We start from the raw sequence: 22,849 nt of genomic DNA, 5'->3' as shown, positions 1-22,849 counted from the left end.
TCTGCCATCGTTTGAAAGAGACTGTCTTAACCTATCATGTGTGCGACTTTCGGCAACGTACACATTATCGTTGATTTTTTATGAATTTTTATTTATATTAAATAATGCTTAAAATTCAATAACTCAAGATTGGCACATACTAACACAACGGTTCTGCCATCGTTTGAAAGAGACTGTCTTAAGCTATCATGTGTGCGACTTTTGGCAACGTACACATTATCGTTGATTTTTTATGAATTTTTATTTATATTAAATAATGCTTAAAATTCAATAACTCAAGATTGGCACATACTTTCACAACGGTTCTGCCATCATTTGAAAGAGTCTGTCTTATGCTATCATGTGTGCGACTTTCGGCAACGTACACACTATCGTTGATTTTTTATGAATTTCTATTTATATTAAATAATGCTTAAAATTCAATAACTCAAGATTGGCACATACTTTCACAACGGTTCTGCCATCATTTGAAAGAGTCTGTCTTATGCTATTATGTGTGCGACTTTCGGCAACGTACACATTATCGTTGATTTTTTATGAATTTTTATTTATATTAAATAATGCTTAAAATTCAATAACTCAAGATTGGCACATACTACCACAACGGTTCTTCCATCGTTTGAAAGAGAGTGTCTTAACCTATCATGTGTGCGACTTTCAGCAACGTACACATTATCGTTTATTTTTTATGAATTTTTATTTATACTAAATAATGCTTAAAATTCAATAACTCAAGATTGGCACATAATACCACAACGGTTCTGCCATCGTTTGAAAGAGACTGTCTTAACCTATCATGTGTGCGACTTTCGGCAACGTAAACATTATCGTTGATTTTTTACGAATTTTTATTTATATTAAATAATGCTTAAAATTCAATAACTCAAGATTGGGACATACTACCACAACGGTTCTGCCATCATTTGAAAGAGACTGTCTTAACCTATCATGTGTGCAACTTTCGGCAACGTACACACTATCGTTGATTTTTTATGAATTTTTATTTATATTAAATAATGCTTAAAATTCAATAACTCAAGATTGGCACATACTACCACAACGGTTCTTCCATCGTTTGAAAGAGTCTGTCTTAAGCTATCGTGTGTGCGACTTTCGGCAACGTACACATTATCGTTGATTTTTTATGAATTTTTATTTATATTAAATAATGCTTAAAATTCAATAACTCAAGATTGGCACATAATACCACAATGGTTCTGCCATCGTTTGAAAGAGACTGTCTTAACCTCTCATGTGTGCGACTTTCGGCAACGTATACATTATCTTTGATTTTTTATGAATTTTTATTAATATAAAATAATGCTTAAAATTCAATACCTCAAGATTGGGACATACTACCACAACGGTTCTGCCATTGTTTGAAAGAGACTGTCTTAAGCTATCATGTGTGCGACTTTCGGCAACGTACACATTATCGTTGATTTTTTATGAATTTTTATTAATATAAAATAATGCTTAAAATTCAATACCTCAAGATTGGGACATACTACCACAACGGGTCTGCCATCATTTGAAAGAGTCTGTCTTATGCTATCATGTGTGCGACTTTCGGCAACGTACCCACTATCGTTGATTTTTTATGAATTTTTATTTATATTAAATAATGCTTAAAATTCAATAACTCAAGATTAGGACATACTACCACAACAGTTCTGCCATCGTTTGAAAGAGACTGTCTTATCCTATCATGTGTGCGACCTTCGTCAACGTACACGTTATCGTTGATTTTTTATGAATTTTTATTTATATTAAATAATGCTTAAAATTCAATAACTCAAGATTGGGACATACTACCACAACAGTTCTGCCATCGTTTGAAAGAGACTGTCTTAACCTATCATGTGTGCGACTTTCGGCAACGTACACGTTATCGTTGATTTTTTATGAATTTTTAATTATATTAAATAATGCTTAAAATTCAATAACTCAAGATTGGGACATACTACCACAACAGTTCTGCCATCGTTTGAAAGAGACTGTCTTAAACTATAATATGTGCGACTTTCGGCAACGTAAACATTATCGTTGATTTTTTATGAATTTTTATTTATATCAAATAATGCTTAAAATTCAATAACTCAAGATTGGCACATACTACCACAACGGTTCTGCCATCGTTTGAAAGAGACTGTCTTAACCTATCATGTGTGCGACTTTCGACAACGTACACATTATCGTTGATTTTTTATGAATTTTTATTTATATAAAATAATGCTTAAAATTCAATAACTCAAGATTGGCACATACTACCACAACGGTTCTGCCATCGTTTGAAAGAGACTGTCTTAACCTATCATGTGTGCGACTTTTGACAACGTACACATTATCGTTGATTTTTTATGAATTTTTATTTATATAAAATAATGCTTAAAATTCAATAACTCAAGATTGGCACATACAACCACAACGGTTCTGCCATCGTTTGAAAGAGACTGTCTTAACCTATCATGTGTGCGACTTTCGACAACGTACACATTATCGTTGATTTTTTATGAATTTTTATTTATATAAAATAATGCTTAAAATTCAATAACTCAAGATTGGCACATACTACCACAACGGTTCTGCCATCGTTTGAAAGAGACTGTCTTAACCTATCATGTGTGCGACTTTTGACAACGTACACATTATCGTTGATTTTTTATGAATTTTTATTTATATAAAATAATGCTTAAAATTCAATAACTCAAGATTGGCACATACTACCACAACGGTTCTGCCATCGTTTGAAAGAGACTGTCTTAAGCTATCATGTGTGCGACTTTCGGCAACGTACACATTATCGTTGATTTTTTATGAATTTTTATTTATATAAAATAATGCTTAAAATTCAATAAGTCAAGATTGGCACATACTACCACAACGGTTCTGCCATCGTTTGAAAGAGACTGTCTTAACCTATCATGTGTGCAACTTTTGGCAACGTACACATTATCGTTGATTTTTAATGAATTTTTAATTATATTAAATAATGCTTAAAATTCAATAACTCAAGATTGGGACACACTACCACAACAGTTCTGCCATCGTTTGAAAGAGACTGTCTTAACCTATCACGTGTGCGACTTTCGGCAATGTACACGTTATCGTTGATTTTTTATGAATTTTTAATTATATTAAATAATGCTTAAAATTCAATAACTCAAGATTGGGACATACTACCACAACAGTTCTGCCATCGTTTGAAAGAAACTGTCTTATCCTATCATGTGTGCGACCTTCGTCAACGTACACGTTATCGTTGATTTTTTATGAATTTTTATTTATATTAAATAATGCTTAAAATTCAATAACTCAAGATTGGGACATACTACCACAACAGTTCTGCCATCGTTTGAAAGAGACTGTCTTAAGCTATAATTTGTGCGACTTTTGGCAACGTAAACATTATCGTTGATTTTTTATGAATTTTTATTTATATCAAATAATGCTTAAAATTCAATAACTCAAGATTGGCACATACTACCACAACGGTTCTGCCATCGTTTGAAAGAGACTGTCTTAACCTATCATGTGTGCGACTTTCGACAACGTACACATTATCGTTGATTTTTTATGAATTTTTATTTATATAAAATAATGCTTAAAATTCAATAACTCAAGATTGGCACATACTACCACAACGGTTCTGCCATCGTTTGAAAGAGACTGTCTTAACCTATCATGTGTGCGACTTTTGACAACGTACACATTATCGTTGATTTTTTATGAATTTTTATTTATATAAAATAATGCTTAAAATTCAATAACTCAAGATTGGCACATACTACCACAACGGTTCTGCCATCGTTTGAAAGAGACTGTCTTAACCTATCATGTGTGCGACTTTCGGCAACGTACACATTATCGTTGATTTTTTATGAATTTTTATTTATATAAAATAATGCTTAAAATTCAATAACTCAAGATTGGCACATACTACCACAACGGTTCTGCCATCGTTTGAAAGAGACTGTCTTAACCTATCATGTGTGCGACTTTCGGCAACGTACACATTATCGTTGATTTTTTATGAATTTTTATTTATATAAAATAATGCTTAAAATTCAATAACTCAAGAATGGGACATACTACCACAACAGTTCTGCCATCGTTTGAAAAAGACTGTCTTAACCTATCATGTGTGCGACTTTCGGCAACGTACACGTTATCGTTGATTTTTTATGAATTTTTATTTATATCAAATAATGCTTAAAATTCAATAACTCAAGATTGGGACATACTACCACAACAGTTCTGACATCGTTTGAAAGAGACTGTCTTAACCTATCATGTGTGCGACTTTTGGCAACGTACACATTATCGTTGATTTTTTATGAATTTTTAATTATATTAAATAATGCTTAAAATTCAATAACTCAAGATTGGGACACACTACCACAACGGTTCTGCCATCGTTTGAAAGAGACTGTCTTAACCTATCATGTGTGCGACTTTTGACAACGTACACATTATCGTTGATTTTTTATGAATTTTTATTTATATAAAATAATGCTTAAAATTCAATAACTCAAGATTGGCACATACTACCACAACGGTTCTGCCATCGTTTGAAAGAGATTGTCTTAACCTATCATGTGTGCGACTTTCGGCAACGTACACATTATCGTTGATTTTTTATGAATTTTTATTAATATAAAATAATGCTTAAAATTCAATACCTCAAGATTGGGACATACTACCACAACGGGTCTGCCATCATTTGAAAGAGTCTGTCTTATGCTATCATGTGTGCGACTTTCGGCAACGTACCCACTATCGTTGATTTTTTATGAATTTTTATTTATATTAAATAATGCTTAAAATTCAATAACTCAAGATTAGGACATACTACCACAACAGTTCTGCCATCGTTTGAAAGAGACTGTCTTAACCTATCATGTGTGCGACTTTCGGCAACGTACACATTATCGTTGATTTTTTATGAATTTTTATTAATATAAAATAATGCTTAAAATTCAATAACTCAAGATTGGCACATACTACCACAACGGTTCTTCCATCGTTTGAAAGAGTCTGTCTTAAGCTATCGTGTGTGCGACTTTCGGCAACGTACACATTATCGTTGATTTTTTATGAATTTTTATTTATATTAAATAATGCTTAAAATTCAATAACTCAAGATTGGCACATAATACCACAATGGTTCTGCCATCGTTTGAAAGAGACTGTCTTAACCTCTCATGTGTGCGACTTTCGGCAACGTATACATTATCGTTGATTTTTTATGAATTTTTATTAATATAAAATAATGCTTAAAATTCAATACCTCAAGATTGGGACATACTACCACAACGGTTCTGCCATCATTTGAAAGAGACTGTCTTAACCTATCATGTGTGCGACTTTCGGCAACGTACACATTATCGTTGATTTTTTATGAATTTTTATTAATATAAAATAATGCTTAAAATTCAATACCTCAAGATTGGGACATACTACCACAACGGGTCTGCCATCATTTGAAAGAGTCTGTCTTATGCTATCATGTGTGCGACTTTCGGCAACGTACCCACTATCGTTGATTTTTTATGAATTTTTATTTATATTAAATAATGCTTAAAATTCAATAACTCAAGATTGGCACATACTAACACAACGGTTCTGCCATCGTTTGAAAGAGACTGTCTTAAGCTATCATGTGTGCGACTTTTGGCAACGTACACATTATCATTGATTTTTTATGAATTTTTATTTATATTAAATAATGCTTAAAATTCAATAACTCAAGATTGGCACATACTTTCACAACGGTTCTGCCATCATTTGAAAGAGTCTGTTTTATGCTATCATGTGTGCGACTTTCGGCAACGTACACACTATCGTTGATTTTTTATGAATTTCTATTTATATTAAATAATGCTTAAAATTCAATAACTCAAGATTGGCACATACTTTCACAACGGTTCTGCCATCATTTGAAAGAGTCTGTCTTATGCTATTATGTGTGCGACTTTCGGCAACGTACACATTATCGTTGATTTTTTATGAATTTTTATTTATATTAAATAATGCTTAAAATTCAATAACTCAAGATTGGCACATACTACCACAACGGTTCTGCCATCGTTTGAAAGAGACTGTCTTAACCTATCATGTGTGCGACTTTCAGCAACGTACACATTATCGTTTATTTTTTATGAATTTTTATTTATATTAAATAATGCTTAAAATTCAATAACTCAAGATTGGCACATAATACCACAACGGTTCTGCCATCGTTTGAAAGAGACTGTCTTAACCTATCATGTGTGCGACTTTCGGCAACGTACACATTATCGTTGATTTTTTACGAATTTTTATTTATATTAAATAATGCTTAAAATTCAATAACTCAAGATTGGGACATACTACCACAATGGTTCTGCCATCGTTTGAAAGAGAGTGTCTTAACCTATCATGTGTGCAACTTTCGGCAACGTACACATTATCGTTGATTTTTTATGAATTTTTATTTATATTAAATAATGCTTAAAATTCAATAACTCAAGATTGGGACATACTACCACAACGGTTCTGCCATCGTTTGAAAGAGACTGTCTTAGCCTATCATGTGTGTGACTTCCGGCAACGTACATGTTATCGTTGATTTTTTATGAATTTTTATTTATATTAAATAATGCTTAAAATTCAATAACTCAAGATTGGGACATAATACCACAACGGTTCTGCCATCGTTTGAAAGAGACTGTCTTAACCTATCATGTGTGCGACTTTCGGCAACGTACACATTATCGTTGATTTTTTATGAATTTTTATTTATATTAAATAATGCTTAAAATTCAATAACTCAAGATTGGCACATACTACCACAACGGTTCTTCCATCGTTTGAAAGAGAGTGTCTTAACCTATCATGTGTGCGACTTTCAGCAACGTACACATTATCGTTTATTTTTTATGAATTTTTATTTATATTAAATAATGCTTAAAATTCAATACCTCAAGATTGGCACATAATACCACAACGGTTCTGCCATCGTTTGAAAGAGACTGTCTTAACCTATCATGTGTGCGACTTTCGGCAACGTACACATTATCGTTGATTTTTTATGAATTTTTATTTATATTAAATAATGCTTAAAATTCAATAACTCAAGATTGGGACATACTACCACAACGGTTCTGCCATCGTTTGAAAGAGACTGTCTTAGCCTATCATGTGTGTGACTTCCGGCAACGTACATGTTATCGTTGATTTTTTATGAATTTTTATTTATATTAAATAATGCTTAAAATTCAATAACTCAAGATTGGGACATACTACCACAACGGTTCTGCCATCGTTTGAAAGAGACTGTCTTAACCTATCATGTGTGCGACTTTCGGCAACGTACACATTATCGTTGATTTTTTATGAATTTTTATTTATATTAAATAATGCTTAAAATTCAATAACTCAAGATTGGCACATACTACCACAACGGTTCTTCCATCGTTTGAAAGAGAGTGTCTTAACCTATCATGTGTGCGACTTTCAGCAACGTACACATTATCGTTTATTTTTTATGAATTTTTATTTATATTAAATAATGCTTAAAATTCAATACCTCAAGATTGGCACATAATACCACAACGGTTCTGCCATCGTTTGAAAGAGACTGTCTTAACCTATCATGTGTGCGACTTTCGGCAACGTACACATTATCGTTGATTTTTTATGAATTTTTATTTATATTAAATAATGCTTAAAATTCAATAACTCAAGATTGGGACATACTACCACAACGGTTCTGCCATCATTTGAAAGAGACTGTCTTAACCTATCATGTGTGCGACTTTCGGCAACGTACACATTATCGTTGATTTTTTATGAATTTTTATTTATATTAAATAATGCTTAAAATTCAATAACTCAAGATTGGCACATACTAACACAACGGTTCTGCCATCGTTTGAAAGAGACTGTCTTAAGCTATCATGTGTGCGACTTTTGGCAACGTACACATTATCGTTGATTTTTTATGAATTTTTATTTATATTAAATAATGCTTAAAATTCAATAACTCAAGATTGGCACATACTTTCACAACGGTTCTGCCATCATTTGAAAGAGTCTGTCTTATGCTATCATGTGTGCGACTTTCGGCAACGTACACACTATCGTTGATTTTTTATGAATTTCTATTTATATTAAATAATGCTTAAAATTCAATAACTCAAGATTGGCACATACTTTCACAACGGTTCTGCCATCATTTGAAAGAGTCTGTCTTATGCTATTATGTGTGCGACTTTCGGCAACGTACACATTATCGTTGATTTTTTATGAATTTTTATTTATATTAAATAATGCTTAAAATTCAATAACTCAAGATTGGCACATACTACCACAACGGTTCTGCCATCGTTTGAAAGAGAGTGTCTTAACCTATCATGTGTGCGACTTTCAGCAACGTACACATTATCGTTGATTTTTTATGAATTTTTATTTATATTAAATAATGCTTAAAATTCAATAACTCAAGATTGGGACATACTACCACAACGGTTCTGCCATCGTTTGAAAGAGACTGTCTTAGCCTATCATGTGTGCGACTTCCGGCAACGTACATGTTATCGTTGATTTTTTATGAATTTTTATTTATATTAAATAATGCTTAAAATTCAATAACTCAAGATTGGGACATACTACCACAACGGTTCTGCCATCGTTTGAAAGAGACTGTCTTAACCTATCATGTGTGCGACTTTCGGCAACGTACACATTATCGTTGATTTTTTATGAATTTTTATTTATACTAAATAATGCTTAAAATTCAATAACTCAAGATTGGCACATAATACCACAACGGTTCTGCCATCGTTTGAAAGAGACTGTCTTAACCTATCATGTGTGCGACTTTCGGCAACGTAAACATTATCGTTGATTTTTTACGAATTTTTATTTATATTAAATAATGCTTAAAATTCAATAACTCAAGATTGGGACATAACACCACAATGGTTCTGCCATCGTTTGAAAGAGACTGTCTTAAGCTATCATGTGTGCGACTTTTGGCAACGTACACATTATCGTTGATTTTTTATGAATTTTTATTTATATTAAATAATGCTTAAAATTCAATAACTCAAGATTGGCACATACTTTCACAACGGTTCTGCCATCATTTGAAAGAGTCTGTCTTTTGCTATCATGTGTGCGACTTTCGGCAACGTACACACTATCGTTGATTTTTTATGAATTTCTATTTATATTAAATAATGCTTAAAATTCAATAACTCAAGATTGGCACATACTTTCACAACGGTTCTGCCATCATTTGAAAGAGTCTGTCTTATGCTATTATGTGTGCGACTTTCGGCAACGTACACATTATCGTTGATTTTTTATGAATTTTTATTTATATTAAATAATGCTTAAAATTCAATAACTCAAGATTGGCACATACTACCACAACGGTTCTGCCATCGTTTGAAAGAGACTGTCTTAACCTATCATGTGTGCGACTTTCGGCAACGTACACATTATCGTTGATTTTTTACGAATTTTTATTTATATTAAATAATGCTTAAAATTCAATACCTCAAGATTGGGACATACTACCACAACGGTTCTGCCATCATTTGAAAGAGACTGTCTTAACCTATCATGTGTGCAACTTTCGGCAACGTACACATTATCGTTTATTTTTTATGAATTTTTATTTATATTAAATAATGCTTAAAATTCAATAACTCAAGATTGGCACATAATACCACAACGGTTCTGCCATCGTTTGAAAGAGACTGTCTTAACCTATCATGTGTGCGACTTTCGGCAACGTACACATTATCGTTGATTTTTTACGAATTTTTATTTATATTAAATAATGCTTAAAATTCAATAACTCAAGATTGGGACATACTACCACAATGGTTCTGCCATCGTTTGAAAGAGACTGTCTTAACCTATCATGTGTGCAACTTTCGGCAACGTACACATTATCGTCGATTTTTTATGAATTTTTATTTATATTAAATAATGCTTAAAATTCAATAACTCAAGATTGGCACATAATACCACAATGGTTCTGCCATCGTTTGAAAGAGACTGTCTTAACCTCTCATGTGTGCGACTTTCGGCAACGTATACATTATCGTTGATTTTTTATGAATTTTTATTAATATAAAATAATGCTTAAAATTCAATACCTCAAGATTGGGACATACTACCACAACGGTTCTGCCATCATTTGAAAGAGACTGTCTTAACCTATCATGTGTGCGACTTTCGGCAACGTACACATTATCGTTGATTTTTTATGAATTTTTATTTATATTAAATAATGCTTAAAATTCAATAACTCAAGATTGGGACATACTACCACAACGGTTCTGCCATCGTTTGAAAGAGATTGTCTTATCCTATCATGTGTGCGACTTTCGGCAACGTACACACTATCGTTGATTTTTTATGAATTTTTATTTATATTAAATAATGCTTAAAATTCAATAACTCAAGATTGGCACATACTTTCACAACGGTTCTGCCATCATTTGAAAGAGTCTGTCTTATGCTATCATGTGTGCGACTTTCGGCAACGTACACACTATCGTTGATTTTTTATGAATTTCTATTTATATTAAATAATGCTTAAAATTCAATAACTCAAGATTGGCACATACTTTCACAACGGTTCTGCCATCATTTGAAAGAGTCTGTCTTATGCTATTATGTGTGCGACTTTCGGCAACGTACACATTATCGTTGATTTTTTATGAATTTTTATTTATATTAAATAATGCTTAAAATTCAATAACTCAAGATTGGCACATACTACCACAACGGTTCTTCCATCGTTTGAAAGAGAGTGTCTTAACCTATCATGTGTGCGACTTTCAGCAACGTACACATTATCGTTTATTTTTTATGAATTTTTATTTATATTAAATAATGCTTAAAATTCAATACCTCAAGATTGGCACATAATACCACAACGGTTCTGCCATCGTTTGAAAGAGACTGTCTTAACCTATCATGTGTGCGACTTTCGGCAACGTACACATTATCGTTGATTTTTTATGAATTTTTATTTATATTAAATAATGCTTAAAATTCAATAACTCAAGATTGGCACATACTAACACAACGGTTCTGCCATCGTTTGAAAGAGACTGTCTTAAGCTATCATGTGTGCGACTTTTGGCAACGTACACATTATCGTTGATTTTTTATGAATTTTTATGTATATTAAATAATGCTTAAAATTCAATAACTCAAGATTGGCACATACTTTCACAACGGTTCTGCCATCATTTGAAAGAGTCTGTCTTATGCTATCATGTGTGCGACTTTCGGCAACGTACACACTATCGTTGATTTTTTATGAATTTCTATTTATATTAAATAATGCTTAAAATTCAATAACTCAAGATTGGCACATACTTTCACAACGGTTCTGCCATCATTTGAAAGAGTCTGTCTTATGCTATTATGTGTGCGACTTTCGGCAACGTACACATTATCGTTGATTTTTTATGAATTTTTATTTATATTAAATAATGCTTAAAATTCAATAACTCAAGATTGGCACATACTACCACAACGGTTCTTCCATCGTTTGAAAGAGAGTGTCTTAACCTATCATGTGTGCGACTTTCAGCAACGTACACATTATCGTTTATTTTTTATGAATTTTTATTTATACTAAATAATGCTTAAAATTCAATAACTCAAGATTGGCACATAATACCACAACGGTTCTGCCATCGTTTGAAAGAGACTGTCTTAACCTATCATGTGTGCGACTTTCGGCAACGTAAACATTATCGTTGATTTTTTACGAATTTTTATTTATATTAAATAATGCTTAAAATTCAATAACTCAAGATTGGGACATACTACCACAACGGTTCTGCCATCATTTGAAAGAGACTGTCTTAACCTATCATGTGTGCAACTTTCGGCAACGTACACACTATCGTTGATTTTTTATGAATTTTTATTTATATTAAATAATGCTTAAAATTCAATAACTCAAGATTGGCACATACTACCACAACGGTTCTTCCATCGTTTGAAAGAGTCTGTCTTAAGCTATCGTGTGTGCGACTTTCGGCAACGTACACATTATCGTTGATTTTTTATGAATTTTTATTTATATTAAATAATGCTTAAAATTCAATAACTCAAGATTGGCACATAATACCACAATGGTTCTGCCATCGTTTGAAAGAGACTGTCTTAACCTCTCATGTGTGCGACTTTCGGCAACGTATACATTATCTTTGATTTTTTATGAATTTTTATTAATATAAAATAATGCTTAAAATTCAATACCTCAAGATTGGGACATACTACCACAACGGTTCTGCCATTGTTTGAAAGAGACTGTCTTAAGCTATCATGTGTGCGACTTTCGGCAACGTACACATTATCGTTGATTTTTTATGAATTTTTATTAATATAAAATAATGCTTAAAATTCAATACCTCAAGATTGGGACATACTACCACAACGGGTCTGCCATCATTTGAAAGAGTCTGTCTTATGCTATCATGTGTGCGACTTTCGGCAACGTACCCACTATCGTTGATTTTTTATGAATTTTTATTTATATTAAATAATGCTTAAAATTCAATAACTCAAGATTAGGACATACTACCACAACAGTTCTGCCATCGTTTGAAAGAGACTGTCTTAAGCTATCATGTGTGCGACTTTTGGCAACGTACACATTATCGTTGATTTTTTATGAATTTTTATTTATATTAAATAATGCTTAAAATTCAATAACTCAAGATTGGCACATACTACCACAACGGTTCTGCCATCGTTTGAAAGAGACTGTCTTAAGCTATCATGTGTGCGACTTTTGGCAACGTACACATTATCGTTGATTTTTTATGAATTTTTATTTATATTAAATAATGCTTAAAATTCAATAACTCAAGATTGGCACATACTTTCACAACGGTTCTGCCATCATTTGAAAGAGTCTGTCTTATGCTATCAGGTGTGCGACTTTCGGCAACGTACACACTATCGTTGATTTTTTATGAATTTCTATTTATATTAAATAATGCTTAAAATTCAATAACTCAAGATTGGCACATACTTTCACAACGGTTCTGCCATCATTTGAAAGAGTCTGTCTTATGCTATTATGTGTGCGACTTTCGGCAACGTACACATTATCGTTGATTTTTTATGAATTTTTATTTATATTAAATAATGCTTAAAATTCAATAACTCAAGATTGGCACATACTACCACAACGGTTCTGCCATCGTTTGAAAGAGACTGTCTTAACCTATCATGTGTGCGACTTTCGGCAACGTACACATTATCGTTGATTTTTTACGAATTTTTATTTATATTAAATAATGCTTAAAATTCAATACCTCAAGATTGGGACATACTACCACAACGGTTCTGCCATTGTTTGAAAGAGACTGTCTTAAGCTATCATGTGTGCGACTTTCGGCAACGTACACATTATCGTTGATTTTTTATGAATTTTTATTAATATAAAATAATGCTTAAAATTCAATACCTCAAGATTGGGACATACTACCACAACGGGTCTGCCATCATTTGAAAGAGTCTGTCTTATGCTATCATGTGTGCGACTTTCGGCAACGTACCCACTATCGTTGATTTTTTATGAATTTTTATTTATATTAAATAATGCTTAAAATTCAATAACTCAAGATTAGGACATACTACCACAACAGTTCTGCCATCGTTTGAAAGAGACTGTCTTAAGCTATCATGTGTGCGACTTTTGGCAACGTACACATTATCGTTGATTTTTTATGAATTTTTATTTATATTAAATAATGCTTAAAATTCAATAACTCAAGATTGGCACATACTACCACAACGGTTCTGCCATCGTTTGAAAGAGACTGTCTTAAGCTATCATGTGTGCGACTTTTGGCAACGTACACATTATCGTTGATTTTTTATGAATTTTTATTTATATTAAATAATGCTTAAAATTCAATAACTCAAGATTGGCACATACTTTCACAACGGTTCTGCCATCATTTGAAAGAGTCTGTCTTATGCTATCATGTGTGCGACTTTCGGCAACGTACACACTATCGTTGATTTTTTATGAATTTCTATTTATATTAAATAATGCTTAAAATTCAATAACTCAAGATTGGCACATACTTTCACAACGGTTCTGCCATCATTTGAAAGAGTCTGTCTTATGCTATTATGTGTGCGACTTTCGGCAACGTACACATTATCGTTGATTTTTTATGAATTTTTATTTATATTAAATAATGCTTAAAATTCAATAACTCAAGATTGGCACATACTACCACAACGGTTCTGCCATCGTTTGAAAGAGACTGTCTTAACCTATCATGTGTGCGACTTTCGGCAACGTACACATTATCGTTGATTTTTTACGAATTTTTATTTATATTAAATAATGCTTAAAATTCAATACCTCAAGATTGGGACATACTACCACAACGGTTCTGCCATCATTTGAAAGAGACTGTCTTAACCTATCATGTGTGCAACTTTCGGCAACGTACACATTATCTTTTATTTTTTATGAATTTTTATTTATATTAAATAATGCTTAAAATTCAATAACTCAAGATTGGCACATAATACCACAACGGTTCTGCCATCGTTTGAAAGAGACTGTCTTAACCTATCATGTGTGCGACTTTCGGCAACGTACACATTATCGTTGATTTTTTACGAATTTTTATTTATATTAAATAATGCTTAAAATTCAATAACTCAAGATTGGGACATACTACCACAATGGTTCTGCCATCGTTTGAAAGAGACTGTCTTAACCTATCATGTGTGCAACTTTCGGCAACGTACACATTATCGTTGATTTTTTATGAATTTTTATTTATATTAAATAATGCTTAAAATTCAATAACTCAAGATTGGCACATAATACCACAATGGTTCTGCCATCGTTTGAAAGAGACTGTCTTAACCTCTCATGTGTGCGACTTTCGGCAACGTATACATTATCGTTGATTTTTTATGAATTTTTATTAATATAAAATAATGCTTAAAATTCAATACCTCAAGATTGGGACATACTACCACAACGGTTCTGCCATCATTTGAAAGAGACTGTCTTAACCTATCATGTGTGCGACTTTCGGCAACGTACACATTATCGTTGATTTTTTATGAATTTTTATTTATATTAAATAATGCTTAAAATTCAATAACTCAAGATTGGGACATACTACCACAACGGTTCTGCCATCGTTTGAAAGAGATTGTCTTATCCTATCATGTGTGCGACTTTCGGCAACGTACACACTATCGTTGATTTTTTATGAATTTTTATTTATATTAAATAATGCTTAAAATTCAATAACTCAAGATTGGCACATACTTTCACAACGGTTCTGCCATCATTTGAAAGAGTCTGTCTTATGCTATCATGTGTGCGACTTTCGGCAACGTACACACTATCGTTGATTTTTTATGAATTTCTATTTATATTAAATAATGCTTAAAATTCAATAACTCAAGATTGGCACATACTTTCACAACGGTTCTGCCATCATTTGAAAGAGTCTGTCTTATGCTATTATGTGTGCGACTTTCGGCAACGTACACATTATCGTTGATTTTTTATGAATTTTTATTTATATTAAATAATGCTTAAAATTCAATAACTCAAGATTGGCACATACTACCACAACGGTTCTGCCATCGTTTGAAAGAGACTGTCTTAACCTATCATGTGTGCGACTTTCGGCAACGTACACATTATCGTTGATTTTTTACGAATTTTTATTTATATTAAATAATGCTTAAAATTCAATACCTCAAGATTGGGACATACTACCACAACGGTTCTGCCATCATTTGAAAGAGACTGTCTTAACCTATCATGTGTGCAACTTTCGGCAACGTACACATTATCGTTGATTTTTTATGAATTTTTATTTATATTAAATAATGCTTAAAATTCAATAACTCAAGATTGGCACATAATACCACAATGGTTCTGCCATCGTTTGAAAGAGACTGTCTTAACCTCTCATGTGTGTGACTTCCGGCAACGTACATGTTATCGTTGATTTTTTATGAATTTTTATTTATATTAAATAATGCTTAAAATTCAATAACTCAAGATTGGGACATACTACCACAACGGTTCTGCCATCATTTGAAAGAGTCTGTCTTATGCTATTATGTGTGCGACTTTCGGCAACGTACACATTATCGTTGATTTTTTATGAATTTTTATTTATATTAAATAATGCTTAAAATTCAATAACTCAAGATTGGCACATACTACCACAACGGTTCTGCCATCGTTTGAAAGAGACTGTCTTAACCTATCATGTGTGCGACTTTCGGCAACGTACACATTATCGTTGATTTTTTACGAATTTTTATTTATATTAAATAATGCTTAAAATTCAATACCTCAAGATTGGGACATACTACCACAACGGTTCTGCCATCATTTGAAAGAGACTGTCTTAACCTATCATGTGTGCAACTTTCGGCAACGTACACATTATCGTTGATTTTTTATGAATTTTTATTTATATTAAATAATGCTTAAAATTCAATAACTCAAGATTGGCACATAATACCACAATGGTTCTGCCATCGTTTGAAAGAGACTGTCTTAACCTCTCATGTGTGTGACTTCCGGCAACGTACATGTTATCGTTGATTTTTTATGAATTTTTATTTATATTAAATAATGCTTAAAATTCAATAACTCAAGATTGGGACATACTACCACAACGGTTCTGCCATCGTTTGAAAGAGACTGTCTTAACCTATCATGTGTGCGACTTTCGGCAACGTACACATTATCGTTGATTTTTTATGAATTTTTATTTATATTAAATAATGCTTAAAATTCAATAACTCAAGATTGGCACATACTACCACAACGGTTCTTCCATCGTTTGAAAGAGAGTGTCTTAACCTATCATGTGTGCGACTTTCAGCAACGTACACATTATCGTTTATTTTTTATGAATTTTTATTTATATTAAATAATGCTTAAAATTCAATACCTCAAGATTGGCACATAATACCACAACGGTTCTGCCATCGTTTGAAAGAGACTGTCTTAACCTATCATGTGTGCGACTTTCGGCAACGTACACATTATCGTTGATTTTTTATGAATTTTTATTTATATTAAATAATGCTTAAAATTCAATAACTCAAGATTGGGACATACTACCACAACGGTTCTGCCATCATTTGAAAGAGACTGTCTTATGCTATTATGTGTGCGACTTTCGGCAACGTACACATTATCGTTGATTTTTTATGAATTTTTATTTATATTAAATAATGCTTAAAATTCAATAACTCAAGATTGGCACATACTACCACAACGGTTCTGCCATCGTTTGAAAGAGAGTGTCTTAACCTATCATGTGTGCGACTTTCAGCAACGTACACATTATCGTTGATTTTTTATGAATTTTTATTTATATTAAATAATGCTTAAAATTCAATAACTCAAGATTGGCACATAATACCACAACGGTTCTGCCATCGTTTGAAAGAGACTGTCTTAACCTATCATGTGTGCGACTTTCGGCAACGTACACATTATCGTTGATTTTTTACGAATTTTTATTTATATTAAATAATGCTTAAAATTCAATAACTCAAGATTGGGACATACTACCACAATGGTTCTGCCATCGTTTGAAAGAGACTGTCTTAACCTATCATGTGTGCAACTTTCGGCAACGTACACATTATCGTTGATTTTTTATGAATTTTTATTTATATTAAATAATGCTTAAAATTCAATAACTCAAGATTGGCACATAATACCACAACGGTTCTGCCATCGTTTGAAAGAGACTGTCTTAACCTATCATGTGTGCGACTTTCGGCAACGTACACATTATCGTTGATTTTTTATGAATTTTTATTTATATTAAATAATGCTTAAAATTCAATAACTCAAGATTGGCACATAATACCACAATGGTTCTGCCATCGTTTGAAAGAGACTGTCTTATCCTCTCATGTGTGCGACTTTCGGCAACGTATACATTATCGTTGATTTTTTATGAATTTTTATTAATATAAAATAATGCTTAAAATTCAATACCTCAAGATTGGGACATACTACCACAACGGTTCTGCCATCATTTGAAAGAGACTGTCTTAACCTATCATGTGTGCGACTTTCGGCAACGTACACATTATCGTTGATTTTTTATGAATTTTTATTTATATTAAATAATGCTTAAAATTCAATAACTCAAGATTGGGACATACTACCACAACGGTTCTGCCATCGTTTGAAAGAGATTGTCTTATCCTATCATGTGTGCGACTTTCGGCAACGTACACACTATCGTTGATTTTTTATGAATTTTTATTTATATTAAATAATGCTTAAAATTCAATAACTCAAGATTGGCACATACTTTCACAACGGTTCTGCCATCATTTGAAAGAGTCTGTCTTATGCTATCATGTGTGCGACTTTCGGCAACGTACACACTATCGTTGATTTTTTATGAATTTCTATTTATATTAAATAATGCTTAAAATTCAATAACTCAAGATTGGCACATACTTTCACAACGGTTCTGCCATCATTTGAAAGAGTCTGTCTTATGCTATTATGTGTGCGACTTTCGGCAACGTACACATTATCGTTGATTTTTTATGAATTTTTATTTATATTAAATAATGCTTAAAATTCAATAACTCAAGATTGGCACATACTACCACAACGGTTCTTCCATCGTTTGAAAGAGAGTGTCTTAAACTATCATGTGTGCGACTTTCAGCAACGTACACATTATCGTTTATTTTTTATGAATTTTTATTTATATTAAATAATGCTTAAAATTCAATACCTCAAGATTGGCACATAATACCACAACGGTTCTGCCATCGTTTGAAAGAGACTGTCTTAACCTATCATGTGTGCGACTTTCGGCAACGTACACATTATCGTTGATTTTTTATGAATTTTTATTTATATTAAATAATGCTTAAAATTCAATAACTCAAGATTGGGACATACTACCACAACGGTTCTGCCATCATTTGAAAGAGACTGTCTTAAGCTATCATGTGTGCGACTTTCGGCAACGTACACATTATCGTTGATTTTTTATGAATTTTTATTTATATTAAATAATGCTTAAAATTCAATAACTCAAGATTGGCACATACTAACACAACGGTTCTGCCATCGTTTGAAAGAGACTGTCTTAAGCTATCATGTGTGCGACTTTTGGCAACGTACACATTATCGTTGATTTTTTATGAATTTTTATTTATATTAAATAATGCTTAAAATTCAATAACTCAAGATTGGCACATACTTTCACAACGGTTCTGCCATCATTTGAAAGAGTCTGTCTTATGCTATCATGTGTGCGACTTTCGGCAACGTACACACTATCGTTGATTTTTTATGAATTTCTATTTATATTAAATAATGCTTAAAATTCAATAACTCAAGATTGGCACATACTTTCACAACGGTTCTGCCATCATTTGAAAGAGTCTGTCTTATGCTATTATGTGTGCGACTTTCGGCAACGTACACATTATCGTTGATTTTTTATGAATTTTTATTTATATTAAATAATGCTTAAAATTCAATAACTCAAGATTGGCACATACTACCACAACGGTTCTGCCATCGTTTGAAAGAGAGTGTCTTAACCTATCATGTGTGCGACTTTCAGCAACGTACACATTATCGTTGATTTTTTATGAATTTTTATTTATATTAAATAATGCTTAAAATTCAATAACTCAAGATTGGGACATACTACCACAACGGTTCTGCCATCGTTTGAAAGAGACTGTCTTAGCCTATCATGTGTGCGACTTCCGGCAACGTACATGTTATCGTTGATTTTTTATGAATTTTTATTTATATTAAATAATGCTTAAAATTCAATAACTCAAGATTGGGACATACTACCACAACGGTTCTGCCATCGTTTGAAAGAGACTGTCTTAACCTATCATGTGTGCGACTTTCGGCAACGTACACATTATCGTTGATTTTTTATGAATTTTTATTTATATTAAATAATGCTTAAAATTCAATAACTCAAGATTGGCACATACTACCACAACGGTTCTTCCATCGTTTGAAAGAGAGTGTCTTAACCTATCATGTGTGCGACTTTCAGCAACGTACACATTATCGTTTATTTTTTATGAATTTTTATTTATACTAAATAATGCTTAAAATTCAATAACTCAAGATTGGCACATAATACCACAACGGTTCTGCCATCGTTTGAAAGAGACTGTCTTAACCTATCATGTGTGCGACTTTCGGCAACGTAAACATTATCGTTGATTTTTTACGAATTTTTATTTATATTAAATAATGCTTAAAATTCAATAACTCAAGATTGGGACATACTACCACAACGGTTCTGCCATCATTTGAAAGAGACTGTCTTAACCTATCATGTGTGCAACTTTCGGCAACGTACACACTATCGTTGATTTTTTATGAATTTTTATTTATATTAAATAATGCTTAAAATTCAATAACTCAAGATTGGCACATACTACCACAACGGTTCTTCCATCGTTTGAAAGAGTCTGTCTTAAGCTATCGTGTGTGCGACTTTCGGCAACGTACACATTATCGTTGATTTTTTATGAATTTTTATTTATATTAAATAATGCTTAAAATTCAATAACTCAAGATTGGCACATAATACCACAATGGTTCTGCCATCGTTTGAAAGAGACTGTCTTAACCTCTCATGTGTGCGACTTTCGGCAACGTACACATTATCGTTGATTTTTTATGAATTTTTATTAATATAAAATAATGCTTAAAATTCAATACCTCAAGATTGGGACATACTACCACAACGGGTCTGCCATCATTTGAAAGAGTCTGTCTTATGCTATCATGTGTGCGACTTTCGGCAACGTACCCACTATCGTTGATTTTTTATGAATTTTTATTTATATTAAATAATGCTTAAAATTCAATAACTCAAGATTAGGACATACTACCACAACAGTTCTGCCATCGTTTGAAAGAGACTGTCTTAAGCTATCATGTGTGCGACTTTTGGCAACGTACACATTATCGTTGATTTTTTATGAATTTTTATTTATATTAAATAATGCTTAAAATTCAATAACTCAAGATTGGCACATACTACCACAACGGTTCTGCCATCGTTTGAAAGAGACTGTCTTAAGCTATCATGTGTGCGACTTTTGGCAACGTACACATTATCGTTGATTTTTTATGAATTTTTATTTATATTAAATAATGCTTAAAATTCAATAACTCAAGATTGGCACATACTTTCACAACGGTTCTGCCATCATTTGAAAGAGTCTGTCTTATGCTATCATGTGTGCGACTTTCGGCAACGTACACACTATCGTTGATTTTTTATGAATTTCTATTTATATTAAATAATGCTTAAAATTCAATAACTCAAGATTGGCACATACTTTCACAACGGTTCTGCCATCATTTGAAAGAGTCTGTCTTATGCTATTATGTGTGCGACTTTCGGCAACGTACACATTATCGTTGATTTTTTATGAATTTTTATTTATATTAAATAATGCTTAAAATTCAATAACTCAAGATTGGCACATACTACCACAACGGTTCTGCCATCGTTTGAAAGAGACTGTCTTAACCTATCATGTGTGCGACTTTCGGCAACGTACACATTATCGTTGATTTTTTACGAATTTTTATTTATATTAAATAATGCTTAAAATTCAATACCTCAAGATTGGGACATACTACCACAACGGTTCTGCCATCATTTGAAAGAGACTGTCTTAACCTATCATGTGTGCAACTTTCGGCAACGTACACATTATCGTTTATTTTTTATGAATTTTTATTTATATTAAATAATGCTTAAAATTCAATAACTCAAGATTGGCACATAATACCACAAAGGTTCTGCCATCGTTTGAAAGAGACTGTCTTAACCTATCATGTGTGCGACTTTCGGCAACGTACACATTATCGTTGATTTTTTACGAATTTTTATTTATATTAAATAATGCTTAAAATTCAATAACTCAAGATTGGGACATACTACCACAATGGTTCTGCCATCGTTTGAAAGAGACTGTCTTAACCTCTCATGTGTGCGACTTTCGGCAACGTATACATTATCGTTGATTTTTTATGAATTTTTATTAATATAAAATAATGCTTAAAATTCAATACCTCAAGATTGGGACATACTACCACAACGGTTCTGCCATCATTTGAAAGAGACTGTCTTAACCTATCATGTGTGCGACTTTCGGCAACGTACACATTATCGTTGATTTTTTATGAATTTTTATTTATATTAAATAATGCTTAAAATTCAATAACTCAAGATTGGGACATACTACCACAACGGTTCTGCCATCGTTTGAAAGAGATTGTCTTATCCTATCATGTGTGCGACTTTCGGCAACGTACACACTATCGTTGATTTTTTATGAATTTTTATTTATATTAAATAATGCTTAAAATTCAATAACTCAAGATTGGCACATACTTTCACAACGGTTCTGCCATCATTTGAAAGAGTCTGTCTTATGCTATCATGTGTGCGACTTTCGGCAACGTACACACTATCGTTGATTTTTTATGAATTTCTATTTATATTAAATAATGCTTAAAATTCAATAACTCAAGATTGGCACATACTTTCACAACGGTTCTGCCATCATTTGAAAGAGTCTGTCTTATGCTATTATGTGTGCGACTTTCGGCAACGTACACATTATCGTTGATTTTTTATGAATTTTTATTTATATTAAATAATGCTTAAAATTCAATAACTCAAGATTGGCACATACTACCACAACGGTTCTGCCATCGTTTGAAAGAGACTGTCTTAACCTATCATGTGTGCGACTT

Source organism: Astyanax mexicanus, chromosome 21 (assembly GCF_023375975.1).
Source record: "Astyanax mexicanus isolate ESR-SI-001 chromosome 21, AstMex3_surface, whole genome shotgun sequence".
NCBI classification, from domain to species: Eukaryota; Metazoa; Chordata; class Actinopteri; order Characiformes; family Acestrorhamphidae; genus Astyanax; species Astyanax mexicanus.
This window is presented reverse-complemented; position numbering follows the sequence as displayed.